We start from the raw sequence: 15,782 nt of genomic DNA on the forward strand, positions 1-15,782 counted from the left end.
ACGGTGATGGACCCTGGACACAGCTGGGGGAATATTGCCGCCCCAAGGCAGAGCTGGAGGCAGCCAAAGCGGAGAGGTGGCGGTTTGAAGAGGCAGCACGGAAGCGGGGCTTCCGTCAGCCCCAAAAATGTATTGGGGAGGCACACAGGAAGTATGGCGAAGCCAGGTAGGAGACCTGCGCCAACTTCCTGTGCTTACCGGAGAGCGAGAGAGACCGGGCAGGCACCGTGTTATGCTGTGGAGCGCACGGTGTCCCCAGTGCGGGTGCATAGCCCTGTGCGGTACATACCAGCTCCTCGCATCGCCCGGGCTAGAGTGGGCATCGAGCAAAGTGCCATGAAGCCGGCTCTACGCATCTGGTCTCCAGTGCGTCTCCTTGGGCCGGCGTACATGGCACCAGCCTTACGCATGGTGTCCCCGGTCCCATCGGAATTGTCCCTCGGCCCAGTACCACCAGCGCCCGGCACAACGCACCAGGCCTACAGTGCGCCTCGTCTGTCCAAAGCTGCTAGAGTCTCCCTTCTGTCCATAGCCGCTAGAGTCTCCCGTCTGTCCAGAGCCGCCAGAGTCTCCCTGTCTGTCCAGAGCCGCCAGAGTCTCCCGTCTGTCCAGAGCCGCCAGAGTCTCCCGTCTGTCATGAGCCGCCAGAGTCTGACCATGCATCCAATCTATTTAGTCAGGCAATGTCTACATTATTCAAACATATTTCAGAATGTAATAATCCCTTGAATATCAATGCATTGGCAAGGTCTAAAAAGTAATTATTCTTAAAGTGGTAATAGCCTACTTAAAAAAAAAAAAATGCATAATTTTGGGGGGAACGAGGGGGGGATGTTCAATTTTAGGCCCAAAATATGTACGCTTATTTAAATTATACAAATTTATAACATTGTGGACCTTGAAAAGTACAATGAAGTGTTTGAAAAAGTCCATGAAAGTCTTTGAATTAGACTTGCCAATGTCTTTATGAACCCTGCTTAAAGGATGTATATTCCTAGGCTCATGTTGTTGTATAGGTGGAGTTATGGGCCAATTTGCATATATTCCCTTTCATTCCTCTGGTAGACATGTGGAACTGCATGACAATCCTTTTGGGGGGGTTTTAAACCATTTTGAACCACATTGACCTCAATATTTATAGAAAGACCCACATACACAGTAAGTAAACAGCAGAACACAAAGAAAAACAAAATACCGCAAAGTTGGCTACGAGCTAGAAACAGGGCGACCGTGTACACTGACATATTTACAGCAACTCCAGGAACGCACAAATGAATGGGTGTGCACTTTAATGGATTCCATATTTTCATGAACTTCAAAAGGAACTCTGTAGCTTTAAATCTGATTAGGTTCAGGGTGATTCTAATTGTACTACCCAAATTAAGAAATGCTAAATAAGCACCTCAAGGATTACAGGATTCATATTAACCGTAGGAATATAATGGCCTTATGCTAATCAACCGGAGGATGACGGTGAATATGACCCTTAGTGTTTTGAGAAATTCTGCTTTTGGTTATAGGATGTCCTTTAATGTTTTGACCTTTTGTTTGACCTTAAGACCGTTGCAGACTGTAACACACCGCAAACCTCATCTTACGTAATATGAAACGTAAGGGAAAGAACGAGCGAAACATTAAAAAGTCTCCCCAAAACATTGACAACATTTCAACCCATGCAATACCAACATGTACGGTGTCCATTTTATTAAACCTTCATGGGAGTTGAACTGTGTTCAGCTGGGTGTCCAAGTCACTAAGAATTGGTGGTGATGTGTGAGAGTGTTTCTGTGTGATCACATGTTTATGTAAATCATCATTGGGTCATTCTGATGCAGTCCTTTTACTAGGACCATTAGTGATTAGCTTTGGTGCTAGTTACATCAATATAGAACAGTACAGAACATTCTGATGAACACCTGCTCAATCAGTGTCGGTGATTGTTAGCTGACACTTTGTGACCAATGAGAACGGCACAACTGTGTACCTCAGATGAACAATGAATTGACCAGTAACAAAATGTCTGAAAATAATTGTAAAAGCATTACGTCGGAAAAACATTAAGTTTACTTAAACATGATGCTCCTTGGGCTCCTCGAGAGAGAGAAGTTCTTAACTTTCTCCCATGTCCATTTCTAAAAAGGTTTGTCCTGCTTGAGATCATATCAGCACCCATTCTCTGGCGAGTGTAATAGTAAAAAATCCTATGCATGTGAGTAACTACCATCAAAGCCCAGTTGTAATATTTTCTGTGGGAAAATTCAACAGGGACTTGACCTAGATGAATTTAGATTATAATCATTATTAGCTATTTTCATTTTTTACTTAGGAAACTTTCAGATGTTGTCGTCAAAATATAATTGAATACAGCAAAAGGTTCAAGGGGGTAATTAATAATTGAGAATGAAGAATTACTCATTTAGAATTTTTGAGAGGCATCAAAGTTATTGTGTTTATTGTTCAACTTGGCTATGCTCACGGGTATGAAACAATATGCTAAAAGCAATATATTTAAATATTGTCAAATTCGAAGAGCATAAATAGCTGTGGTATCATAGTAGTATTAAGAGTATTTTTTGAGAGGGGAAAATGAGCAAAAGAGACCAAACCTGACGAAGCCAGACTGCGAAACACTCGTTCACAATTGGACTTGTTTTCAAGTTTTGATTGATCACCGTAGCGAAGCTAAATGGCAACATTTATTTGTATTTTGGTTATACAACCTGGTCCAATCCCCTTGGCTGCTATCACAGTAGGCTTGGTAGAACAGACTTGCCCAGAGCCTAAGCAGCACATTCATTGTCTTAACCTGTAGGGACATAAGCATGACAAAACTGAACTCTTCAACACCACCATCGTATGTGCTCTTGTTTTGTTTTCACACTCAGACAGCTGGTTTTCCAATAAACTATGTTGAGTAACAGCAGCCCCCATTAAGTGTTGTTGCACTATCCACAAGGTATCCACAAGCATGCATTCTCAAACCGGAAGAATGTGTCTAATCCAAAGTATGGAGTCGAACAAAGGTTCTCTGCAGTACTATGAAAATAATGCATTATTTTGCTGGATGATTTGCAACAATCAGCAGCAACAACCTAAGAATAACTGTGATGTACAGATCAAGTCAAATGTTATGCGCCAAATTCAAATTCAACCTTACAGTGAAATGCTTACTTACAAGCCCTTACTACCCAACAATACAGTTTTAAGAAAAATAAGTGTTAAATAAAAAATGGATAAGTTAAAATGATAAATAATAATAACAAATCATTAAAGAGCAGCAGTGAAATAACAGTAGCGAGGTTATATACAGGGGGTACCGGTACAGAGTCAAAGTGCTAGTCGAGGTAATTATAGTCGAGTAGTCGAGGTAATTGAGGTAATATGTACATGTAGGTAGAGTTAAAGTGACTATACATAGTTATAGCAACACTGCATGCTTCAGTGTTGCTTGCCTTGAAGCGAGCATAGAAATAATTCAGTTAGTCTGGTAGGCTCGTGTCACTGGGCAACTCGTGGCTGTGCTTCCCTTTGTAGTCTGTAATAGTTTGCAAGCCCTGCCACATCCGACGAGCGTCGGAGCCGGTGTAGTACGATTCAATCTTAGTCCTGTATTGACGCTTTGCCTGTTTGACGGTTCATCGGAGGGCATAGCGGTATTTCTTATAAGCTTCTGCGTTAGAGTCCCGCTCCTCCTCAATGCCATTGGAAGAATCCCAGAACATATTCCAGTCTGTGATAGCAAAACAGTCCTGTAGTTTAGCATCTGCTTCATCTGACCACTTCTTTATTGACTGAGTCACTGGTGCTTCCTGCTTTAGTTTTTGCTTGTAAGCAGGAATCAGGAGGGTAGAATTATGGTCAGATTTGCCAAATGGAGGGTGAGCTTCGTACACGTCTCTGTGTGTGGATTAAAGGTGGTCTAGAATTTGTTTCCTCTGATTACGCATTTAACATGCTGGTAGAAATTAGGTAAAACAGATATCATTTTCTCTGCATTAAAGTCCCTGGCCACCAGAAGTGCCACCTCTATGATGAGCGTTTTCCTGTTTGCTTATGGCCGTATACAGCTCATTGGGTGCGGTCTTAGTGCCAGCATCGGTTTGTGGTGAATAATAGACAGCTATGACAAATATAGATGAAAACTCTCTTGGTAAATAGTGTGGTCTACAGCTTATCATGAGATACTCTACCTCAGGCGATCAAAACCTTGAGACTTCCTTACTATTAGATTTTGTGCACTAGCCGCTGTTTACAAATATACACAGACCGCCACCCCTTGTCTTACCGGAGGTGGCTGTTCTTTCTTGCCGATGCAGCATAAACCCCATCAGCTGCATGTTAGCCATGACTCGGTGAAACATAAGCTATTAAAGTTTTTAATGTCCCATTGGTAGGATATTCGTGATTGTATTTCGTATATTTTGTTATCCAATGATTGTACATTGGCTAATAGGACTGATGGCAGAGGCAGATAACCCACTCGCCATTGGATCCTTACAAGTCATCCCGACCTACGGAACCCCGACCTATGGTGCATATCGTGCAATATTGTCCTTCTGACTGTATTTTTGAGAAATGTAATTTCTATGGCCTTGGAAGCCAAGAACATTAAAAAGGATACCTTCCTAATGGGAGAATGTAGTTGATTCGATGTTACACTGAACCAAAGTCAATGAGAGAGGATACTGGCCTATAAGTGAAAAATCATTCCCCTGACTTTGCTTGACCGCATAACAGAAGAGCCAGACATCACTTCCACATTACATGACACATCTCAGCCCTTTTTTCCAGGTTCTTGCCATCGTGAACCACCCTATGGGACTCCCGGTCACGGCCGGTTGTGACACAGCCTGGGATCAAACTCGGGTCTGTGGTGACGCCTCACTGCGATGCAGTGCCTTAGGCCGCTGTGCCACTCGGAAGGCCTGAGGCCTCCACTGCTTGATACAGTTCAAACACAGGAATTCCCCTGTCTAAAAGCATCCCGTGTGAATTTATGCTGTAAACCTGTTGTGACCTGTCAATTAATCTACACCAACTTTCTTGCTGATCCGTGTCAACAGATCACTTCATCGTCATTTCCATTCCGTTTTTAGTATGTTTTGGACTTTGACCAGCTAGTCCTACAGGATATTAGTATTCATATGCTACCCCCGCCTTTCTTCTCCTCTCAGCATCCCGAGGCGGTGTGGAGCCCTGTAGTGTCCTGGACATCGGAGCTAATTAGAACTCCCTTCCGGAGGCTCTCAATCTAAGTCTCCGTTCACAAATTTCCCCTCCAAGGCCATCGTGTGTGAGAACCAGCATCTTAAACGTGTTTTGAGAGGAGTTCAAAGTCATTGAAGGAGGATGGAGCATTGTTTTCCCTTTAGATTGGACTGAAGAGACCAAATGAAGTGAAAACCATTGCCATGACAAGCCTAGTCATGTGTGAAAATAAGTGCCAGTGTATTATCACGGTAATTAACACGTGTAATTAAAGCAGCAAAATATTTAAATAATGGACCACGCTGGGCTGTCTCTTAGAAAGCGGGGCTCAATGGGAAATTGAAATAATGAGTTTGTTTTAGTCTAGCAATGTGCTTAAACTTTAGGCATGGCCCTAATGTAGGACTGAGCTCAGGAGTCGGGAGATTCAAGGTGTTTTAGAGTCATTATAGGACAGGATTTCCAAGTTAGCATCACTACCTGTGTGTATGTTTCCCCCTTTTACTTTTTTCTTGAGACCATTTCATGCAGGTGGAAGAAACACACAAAAAAGTGAACTATAGTACTGCAAAAAAACAACTGTACTTTTAGGGTTTATTATAGAAAACATTCTTGACACAAATAGATTCAGACTGTATAGTGTCTGGGAAAGATCCGCTCCCCTGTTTAAGAACCAGTCAAGTTTTTTAAGAGCCTCAAGAACAGGCACAATACATTACTGTACATCAAGCGAGGTGTAAGTATTCACACATGGTGGAGAAGCCCTGCTAGGGTTTGATGTTCTGAGCACCTTACAAGATGATTAGAACTAGCCGTTTATAAGGCCTGTGAAATACAGCGGTTGTCCTTCTACAGAATGTGTTGTTTACAATGCACAGCGCCTTACAGAAAAAGCTTTGCAAAAAAAGTACAGATAAGTAATTAAGTTATTAGCGATGAAGGTTTTTGTTTCATGTTATTGTGGGAATCTGTTTTCAAAGCAAGTGTATAGGTCAGATCAGATCTGAGACCATTTACAGAGAGGTATGGAGTCAATGATGTAAAAATGTACAAAAGATATTTACTGAAATCTTGTCAACAATTCTATTGGTCTATTTGGTTTTGTTTAAGTTTCAAATTGGTTCTTAACATAGCTCAGTAATACATGAACACGTTATGAATTAGGCAGTGACACAGGTGTGCTTCACTAAAAATATCTCACCAAAGCTAATGTTTACCCAAGGGAGGGGGCCCTCCCTCATAGTGTTATCATTCCACACACTGTCCAAGAATCCTTATGCTTCGGTTCTATTTAAAGTATTAGCAGCAGTAATCATAACAGTCTTCTCTTGATGTTGGAAGAGCAACTCTGAGGAATAGCATTAGACTGGTTCAATCCCGGGAGTCACGTTACCTGCATTAGACTGGTTCAGTCCCAGGGAGTCACGTTACCTGCATTAGACTGGTTCAGTCCCAGGGAGTCACGTGACCTGCATTAGACTTGTTCAGTCCCAGGGAGTCACGTTACCTGCATTAGACTTGTTCAGTCCCAGGGAGTCACGTGACCTGCATTAGACTTGTTCAGTCCCAGGGAGTCACGTGACCTGCATTAGACTTGTTCAGTCCCAGGGAGTCACGTGACCTGCATTAGACTTGTTCAGTCCCAGGGAGTCACGTGACCTGCATTAGACTTGTTCAGTCCCAGGGAGTCACGTTACCTGCATTAGACTTGTTCAGTCCCAGGGAGTCACGTGACCTGCATTAGACTATACCTTGCATCCAAATTTTTCTAAGTTTTACCTTTATTTTTTTCTGAACCATTTCAGTGGATTTATTAACAGCTAACCTGTTTAAACCCCTAGAGTCAATGTCCACGCCCCTGCTGAGATCTAATTAGCATAATAACACCAAAATGACATACAAATCTGTCAGTTTAAGCTAGAGCTATCTGTTTATTTTTACTCTATGCCCTAACAAAGATGAGGGCCATTTTTACATGACTTCGGTTGAAAATGGATATTTTCCTAATGATGTACTGTCAACTCTGCAATGATTGCAGTACATCCAATAAAGATCACACTCTAACTGGTAACTATAGACCTTTGTCTATGTAATTGTTGTGTCCTGAGGTTAACTTGTATGCTGAAGTTCTCTCAGCCCATTTAGAGTCGTATATGACTACACTAAAGCATCACGACCAGACAGGGTTTATTATACTTCAGATAATGTGTTGTTTATTACATGTTGTTAATGCCGCTAATGACATTAAACCTCCATGTGCCGTTTTCTCCTTGGATGCTGAGAAGGCATTAGAGAGGTTGGTGGGATTTTCTATGGTCGGTATTAGAGCGCTTTAATTAAGGAATTGAGTTTATCAGCATTATTAACGTTTTATATGCAAATCCTTCTGCCATGGTGACCACAGGGGGCAATTGCTCTACGCAATTCCCCATAACCAGAGGCTGTCACCAAGGATGCCCAATCTCGCCTTTGCTCTTCGCTCTTTCCATCGAACCGCTAGCACAGAACATCAGACCGTACCAATATAGTTTTAATAATACCTCCCATCACATACCCTTGTTGATGGCACGCGTCTGTATACTGATAATACTGTCTCTTCATGACCATATACTCTCTACATTTGATGATTTTATCGCCCTCTCAGGGTACAAAATTATAATGTCACTAAGCTTAGGACTCAGTCCGTCAGTGGTACCCAATCACATCTCATTGGTCTCTTTAAATATCTGGGTATCGAGATATTTTCCTACACGACATTAAAGATTCTCCAAGGAATATGTCAGTTAATAATGGTCACAGCTTCCAAACTCTCTACAAGCTAGACTATCCATCATTAAGATGAATATTCTTGCCCGAATTCACTTTTTATATGCAATGAGTCCACTAGCTCCACCTAAGAAATACTGGGACAATATCCACTCATTAGTCTCTACATTTGTATGGAAAGGAAAGCGACCTCAAATTAAACTATCTACTATGCAGTGTAACAAGGAAGATAGTGGGCTTTCTCTGACTAACTTTCATTTTGACCTTTGGACATTTGTGCTATGCCCACTCTTAACATGGTTTGATCTGAACGCTTTAGTCTCCTGGAGACCTATAGAAGACAATTTGGCATTACCACCCAGACTTCAGGATATCGTTTATTCTGCAGGAGCATTAAAACATGCTCAATTACATCTTGGTCCATTCATTTCCCTCTTCCTCACAACATGACGCTTAGTAGAAAAGTAATCGAACACAACAGTAGTGGCATTCTCAGTCACCAATTTTTCACAATCCCTTCTTTCTGGGGGTATCCCCTTTTCATTCACTCAATGGGAGGATATGGGTGTTCATGTTTTGGATTGGCTTATGGTCGAGAAATGAACATGACATTCTCTGGCAACAGCTCTGTTGGACAGTCCTGCAGTCAGCATGCCAATTGCACACTCCTTCAAAACTTAAGACATCTGTGTCATTGTGTTGTGTGACAAAACTGCACATTTTAGAGTGGCCTTTTTTGTCACCAGCACAAGGTCCACCTGTGAAATGATCATGCTGTTTAATCAGCTTCTTGGTATGACACACCTGTCAGGTGGATGGATTATCTTAGCAAAGGAGAAATGCTCACATACAGGGATGTAAACAAATGTGTGCATGTGTGCATAACATGTGAGAAAAATAAGCTTTTTGTGTGTATCAAAAATGAACATGTTGCGTTTATAATTTTGTTCAGTATATTTAGAGATGAAGGTTTGCAAGCCTTTAATGATCTTAGGGCAATATTTCAATTACCTGGTTCGTCTTTATTATTTTATCACCATACCACCACTACTGTCCCTTGGGGCTCATCCCTCCCACAGCATAAACTACATAGAATATTAGATAGACATGGTAACAAAGGGGTTGGTTACTGATCTGTATACGGTTCTGTTAGTTGCAGCTTACAAATCAGTAAAGAATCAATGGATAAGAGAACTATCTACTGACGACATCATTATGGAATAACTTAGTGGGTTCATCTGAGAATCCCAGTCATCGGCTGATACACAAGGTATACCTTACACCTACATCACAACACATCCTCTGTGTGCTCTATGTAACCATGTTGCCTTGGACTCCTTTATGCATGTGTGCTAGAACTCAGAATGCCCAGGTGTGGATACATGTTGTCTTATCTGATGTACTTGATATCACCAAATTGTTATTACTTAATAATTCATCACTTATCATGTCATGACAGAAAACATGTATAATGTTGTAAGATTTGACATCAGCTACAAAGATGTTGGCACTAAGATGGCAACCACCACATTCTTTGGCTATGCACCATTGGATCCACACTTTTATGGATCATCTATTTAGAGCTATCCACTGCTAGGATCCATGGGGCTAGCCAAGCAACAATTGACATTTGGTTATCTGCAGCTGAAACCATCAAATAAGTACTGTAGGGTGTTTATTTCCCAACAGATTGCATGTTCTTCATTTGTAAATGTTCTGTCTCATGTACAAAAGTGTACCCAGATGATTCTATCACAATTGTTGGATTTTGTATTTCATTTCATGGAAATCTGGTTGGATGTGTTGGGGTGGTCACCAGGAGGGGTTGGGGGTGGGTTGATGCAGCTCGGGTGGACAGTATTATGTGTATAGCCTATGTGGTCTATTGTAGTTGCATATACCTACAGTACCTACCTGCTTTTTGTTATTGTCTGTGTTCCTTTGAAAATAAGTAAAAAGTTGATCACAAAAAAATACTGGTTCAATCCCAGGTGCAGTTTATTCGGACTGGGAATGTGAACTAACTTGGGCCTCAATTCAATCATTTTCAGATAAAGTAAATCCACACAAGATTCAGTCAGGAGGAAACTGTCAGGATGAATCTGAAGCTGTAAGGACAGGTGCGACTTTGAGTCAATATCCAATGATATTCCCAACACCGTTATGGTGCACCTCAAGGCTCAGTTTTGCCCCCCTTATTTGTTCTATGTTCAACTATCTCTAATTAATGAAGATTCACATGTTCATTTGTATGCTGATGATACAGTTCTCTTTGCATCAAGTTCAAACATTTCACAGCTATAAGCATAACACAGTAGATTAATGTTTCTGCAGCCAATCTTACTTGTGGTGGAACATTTGTTGAACATGTCCTTTTTGGGAGGGGTCAATTCCTCAACATTGTCTGTACAATAGGAACCTTGATTAATAGGCCCACATTTCCTGCCAGTACAGGAAGTCATTTAGTGAGGCACTAAGGTAGATTCATGGAGAGGAAACAGTGAAGCAGTGCAGACCATTTTTTAAATTATTGTAAAATGAGTAGACTTGTGAAAGGAGTGTAACATGTCTTTGACAGATGGGGGGGATTTATGTCCTCAAGAGATAAGGTATAAATCTTACAGTAGGCCCAACTTTCTGCTGTGTTTTCATGCATCACTGGTCTCTTTCCATGGTCACTGATGTATTGCAGATAATGTGTGATAACAGTAGCAAATAAGTAAAATCTTACAAGGTGTCTTGTGCATTTTGAAGGGTATTAAGTGAATGTTACCAGTTTCCTGGTCAGTCCTATGTACTTGGTTACTAGTTTCCTTTGGAACAGCTGGTTGACACGCTGTGCCACCACATGGCAAGATGACCCACTGACCTAGACCTACCCTTGGCACTGGCTGCAGGCAGCTACTTGCCAGCATTTGATTTGCCACTTGAGTTTCAAAGTGGAAAACTAACTCTCTGGTCTGCAGATAGGAACCCGGAGAATGATGCTGTCCGAACAGATGGCCTGGATAAGTCTCCATCACTATGTTCAGGTAATTGAGAATAAAGAAATGCCACATTTCGTTTCACCTTATCTGTTATGGCAACATCTTAATTCAACTTTCTAAAGCTGCTGTATGGTTTTATTGTCTTATATTATGTTTCCTCCATGGATGTAGAATAATTTGACTTTATAGATGATTGTGAGGCCTAGGGAATAAACTGCTGGATTCGGTGGTCGTACAGTGATTTATCAAAAGTTAGTTAGTTTTAACACAAGAATGCAACAGCACAAGTACACTGACGTTTTGGATTGTAAGATAATATTATACTGGATAGCAAATGTGTAATTTACAGTAGCTGTCCAGAGAATTAAAATGAATTCTGAAATGCATACAATTATGAAAATAACTATTATTTACCATGGTACTTATTTTCTTGTCCATTTCATAGAAGGTCAAAGGTTAATCCCAGGGATAGGGATGAGATAAATATCAGGCACTTAAATTGATTTACCTTTTTCCCCTACAGAGACCTCTGACTGGTCACATGAACATCTCTGAGCATCCCTCCAGTGCAATTTGGATTTAGTCTTACTAACTCAACAAAAGTATGTTTGTTGATTTTTGTTGTGAATCATGGACCTGCTACTCTCTGTCTTCGACCTTGTATTTTTCAATCTGTGCTACTCAGCTGAGGAGATTCTCTCTCCCTTAGCCTGCCGCCATCACTATGTTTTGTCCTTGACATTTGGGGTGGCTGTGAGGTTTTTCATCTACTCCTGAGAGAATGCCACACACCTTTAAACTATAAAGCAGAGACGTCGGCCAGAGACAAGGCTCAACAAAGCAAACGCGATGCCTCAAAACTCAATGGGATGTCTGTATACAGTAAGGCAGAGTCATTCAAAGGTCATGGCAGGAAGTTATTCCAATGTACATGATAAGACTTGGTGACATTGATAACGACTTTCATAGGGCCCTAAGAAATTACATTCAAGGTGAGGATCTGCACTCACACATGGTCACGGAGAGCGACTAACCAGGTTGGCATGTATAATATTCATGGTATTCGCTTCTCTCTTTATCTCTTTATATCATCACAATGGAACTGTTGTAAGAGTGGCAGAAAGCAATAAATCCTCTATAATAATGGACGAGGCCCTGCTGACTGAGTTTTACCACTTTTTGGCTTCCATTTGTAGTGTGGCAGTGTTTCCTGTCATTGTGTGCCAGGAAAACGCAGGCCTCTTGGCTGCTCTCAAACGTCCTGCCCCTCTTACAGACCGTTTGAGAGCAGCCCCCTCACACAATCTAAGTGGAGTACTTCGTACCACCAACTACATTACCAGAGAAACAACAATCTCTTGAACAGTCTTAACCAAGTGTGTTCTTCTGTCACGGAAAGGCTATGTTGTGGGGGAAGTTCAATGGCTAAAAAGAAAAACAACTCAGGAAAACAGCAGTCCACTTTCCTTAAAGTGCCTTCATGAGGAAATATCTCATTGATGCACCTCATCAACGGAGTGGCCAGACTGCTGACTCAGGACTTGGTCTGGCCTGCACAGTCTGGGTATTCAGCTGGATTCAGGGCTTGTGCCTGGCTTGCATGGTCTGGGTATTCAGCTGGATTCAGGGCTTGTGCCTGGCTTGCATGGTCTGGGTATTCAGCTGGATTCAGGGCTTGTGCCTGGCTTGCATGGTCTGGGTATTCAGCTGGATTCAGGGCTTGTGCCTGGCTTGCATGGTCTAGGTATTCAGCTGGATTCAGGGCTTGTGCCTGGCTTGCATGGTCTGGGTATTCAACTGGATTCAGGGCTTGTGCCTGGCTTGCATGGTCTGGGTATTCAGCTGGATTCAGGGCTTGTGCCTGGCTTGCATGGTCTGGGTATTCAGCTGGATTCAGGGCTTGTGCCTGGCTTGCATGGTCTGGGTATTCAGCTGGATTCAGGGCTTGTGCCTGGCTTGCATGGTCTGGGTATTCAGCTGGATTCAGGGCTTGTGCCTGGCTTGCATGGTCTGGGTGTTCAGTTGGATTCTCTCAGAAACTGAGAGTTTAGTCTCAGAAGCCAATGAACGAGAGTTTGGGAAAACCATCAGAGCCCGCTAAATCTTCATGGGACATAATATCTGCCCAAGTATCCCCAATTATTGGACCACATTTGTATGATTGCATCATTGTGGTCAATGTACAACTACATTTTCTAAGAAGTAAACCACAAAGGCTATTTTTTAAAACTATTTTCTCAGATGTCTACATTGAGTATCTTCTACAGATTTACCATCCAATGAACGTATAGACAAGCAGGTCACCGCAGTTCCCAGGCCAACACACAGCATTGATTAGATTGGTACAATTTACACATACAGGCATTTATTTAGTTGTTCACTATGCATTGATTATCAGAGTAGGTATACTCTAACACATAGCCAGCAAGAGTAGGGAGCGTAACCAATCTCAATGTGGTGTTTGCCCCCTAACTCAAGATAACAACATCAAGCATCATCATTTAGTGCAATCAGTTATCCTTGGAGACACTTCCATTACATGCTAGAGAAATTATGGAGGATCTAAACTGTGACACATTGATACAGTATCTGTACATATCTGCATCTTAATGTACAACGTACAACTGACCAGATAATGACTTCGCTGACACTCTTCCGCAAAGACGAGAACTGTGAGGGGAAAATATGGTGCCATAAATCTTTTGATCTGTTTTATAAAAATACCTGAATGGACTCCAAGATGTACTTGTACAAAAAAGCATTAATGGATCCCAGTAATTGTGTAGTAACACAGACGACTGTGTGCATTTCTGTTCTCATCCAGAACAGTTCTAACTCTGGCATTATTCACACTGAAGCCAAAGCATATAATAAATGACTTTTCCAAATGGTTCAAAACGCTGCTTTCTACCTCGAGATGTCCCCTAAGACACTCTTAAGTATCAGCATGTATTTTATATCTCAAAGAGCTGAAATCAAATAAGAGGAAGATGTGGTGTCCAAAGAAAGCAGATTGTCCAGGTGGAATAGGAACCAGGTTTGGAGTTTGGAGGCTCTTCACAAGAATCTCACCATTGAATTTAATAGCCTGGAAATATTCAGGCTAAGCCTCCTTGACTAACCTGCTGAACTTCAACACAACTCCGCGGCAAACCTCTTACTTGCTCATTGCCGTTACGGAGCTATTTGATAATTACTGTATGAACCGCCGCCTTTCAGAATCATACCACAGCCAAAGCCAACATTGACAAAAAATATATATATTTTTACTGTACCTGTGGTAGCCTTGTTTTAGTACCCCATTTGGTCTCACTTTACATTAAGTGTCACTAAATAATTACATAAGTAGGTAGAACGTAATTACAGCACAGAGCACGTACACATGTAAATGTTATTCAACCCTCAAACAGGTTTCTCAGTTAGAAGAAACAATGTCCATCTGCAATGTAGTTACACTGTATCTCTCCAGATGTAATTACTATGTAAATACATTGTCATTAATGACACATGCTATGAATTTGGAATAGTTAGACGTAAGTAGGCTGGCTAAGCATTTTTTTTTTTTTGTTATGATTCTGAGGAAAAACATGAATTGAAATAATATCTTAGAGAAGTCTGTTCTACCTTGCCAAGAGAGGACAGCATGATAATAAACTTCAACAGTACAGTGAATGAGTAGAAATTTGGGTGGATAAACACGTCAACAAGGATTTCATTTCACATTGTTTACTTCGATTCATGCATGCATCCCAGTATCATGTATCACTGTTTTGTTCTTTTTAACTCCGCAACAATTACATTTCTAATTGGGACTTTTTAAAACTGTCTTTGATTTATAGCTCAGGGTACTTTTTTGATAAAAGAGTATCCCCTTGCAGCACTAACAAAAGATTTATGCTTTTTTCATGCCATAAAACCTGTGTTATGGAACCATGGAGAGAGGATTTCATTCAGATGCTGTTTTACGGATCTTCTCTAAAGCTGCCCGCATAAGCAGTTTGGACGACTGAGTGTTCCCAGCTGGAGACATGAAGACCTGATCCAGGACCAGCAGATTGAGGACCAAGAATCGTTCCATACTGTGTGGGCCTGAGTCGAGGCTTAACTGCGGTGCTGTGAATTCTGGGTGGCAACCAAAATCTATAGAGAAAATAAAGCAGTGCTCTTTATAGCATCATGGGTTATTATTACATTGGAGAGTATCACATTGGATATGTATTTATCATCCTCTTCTGAAATAGCAGAGCTATACAGTATCCTGAGCGGCATCTGCTTGTATTGGCAATCGTGATGGGACAGAATTGAGTTCAGCTTCAGGCCAGCCACGGTGGAAGCTACAAGAGACGTGTTGAACTTTAAACGTTTATACTAGAGAATTAAGTAATAATTTAGTTTGCCTTCATTGATAAACACGTGGAGGTGCCCTTGTGTACAATGTCAAGCATGCCGTACACAAGGTCCCCTATTCTATTTCATGTTCTTGGCTCTTGTTTCTGGCACAAACCAAAAGCCATTGTTTAGCAGACTTTCATTGTTATCTTACAATCACAAGGTCAAGAGGTGAATGAGGCTCCTATAGGATATGTATTCTCAATGTCCTCGTGCACATTTAGCCACATCCCAATTTATGAGAAATTAGAAAGGCAATTTTTCTACACCTATAGAATTTACAATCCAGAACGACCTGAAATATCATGCCAGAAGAGTAATAATAGGGACAACAGCAAGGTTTTCCCCTCAAAGTTGGAAGGAAATTACAATTAAGTCATTTTTGGCATTTTAATGGCCCGGTGACATCAACAGCCACCAAGGAAAACATTC

Source organism: Oncorhynchus mykiss, chromosome 14 (assembly GCF_057628025.1).
Source record: "Oncorhynchus mykiss isolate SJ-2025 chromosome 14, ASM5762802v1, whole genome shotgun sequence".
NCBI classification, from domain to species: domain Eukaryota; kingdom Metazoa; phylum Chordata; class Actinopteri; order Salmoniformes; family Salmonidae; genus Oncorhynchus; species Oncorhynchus mykiss.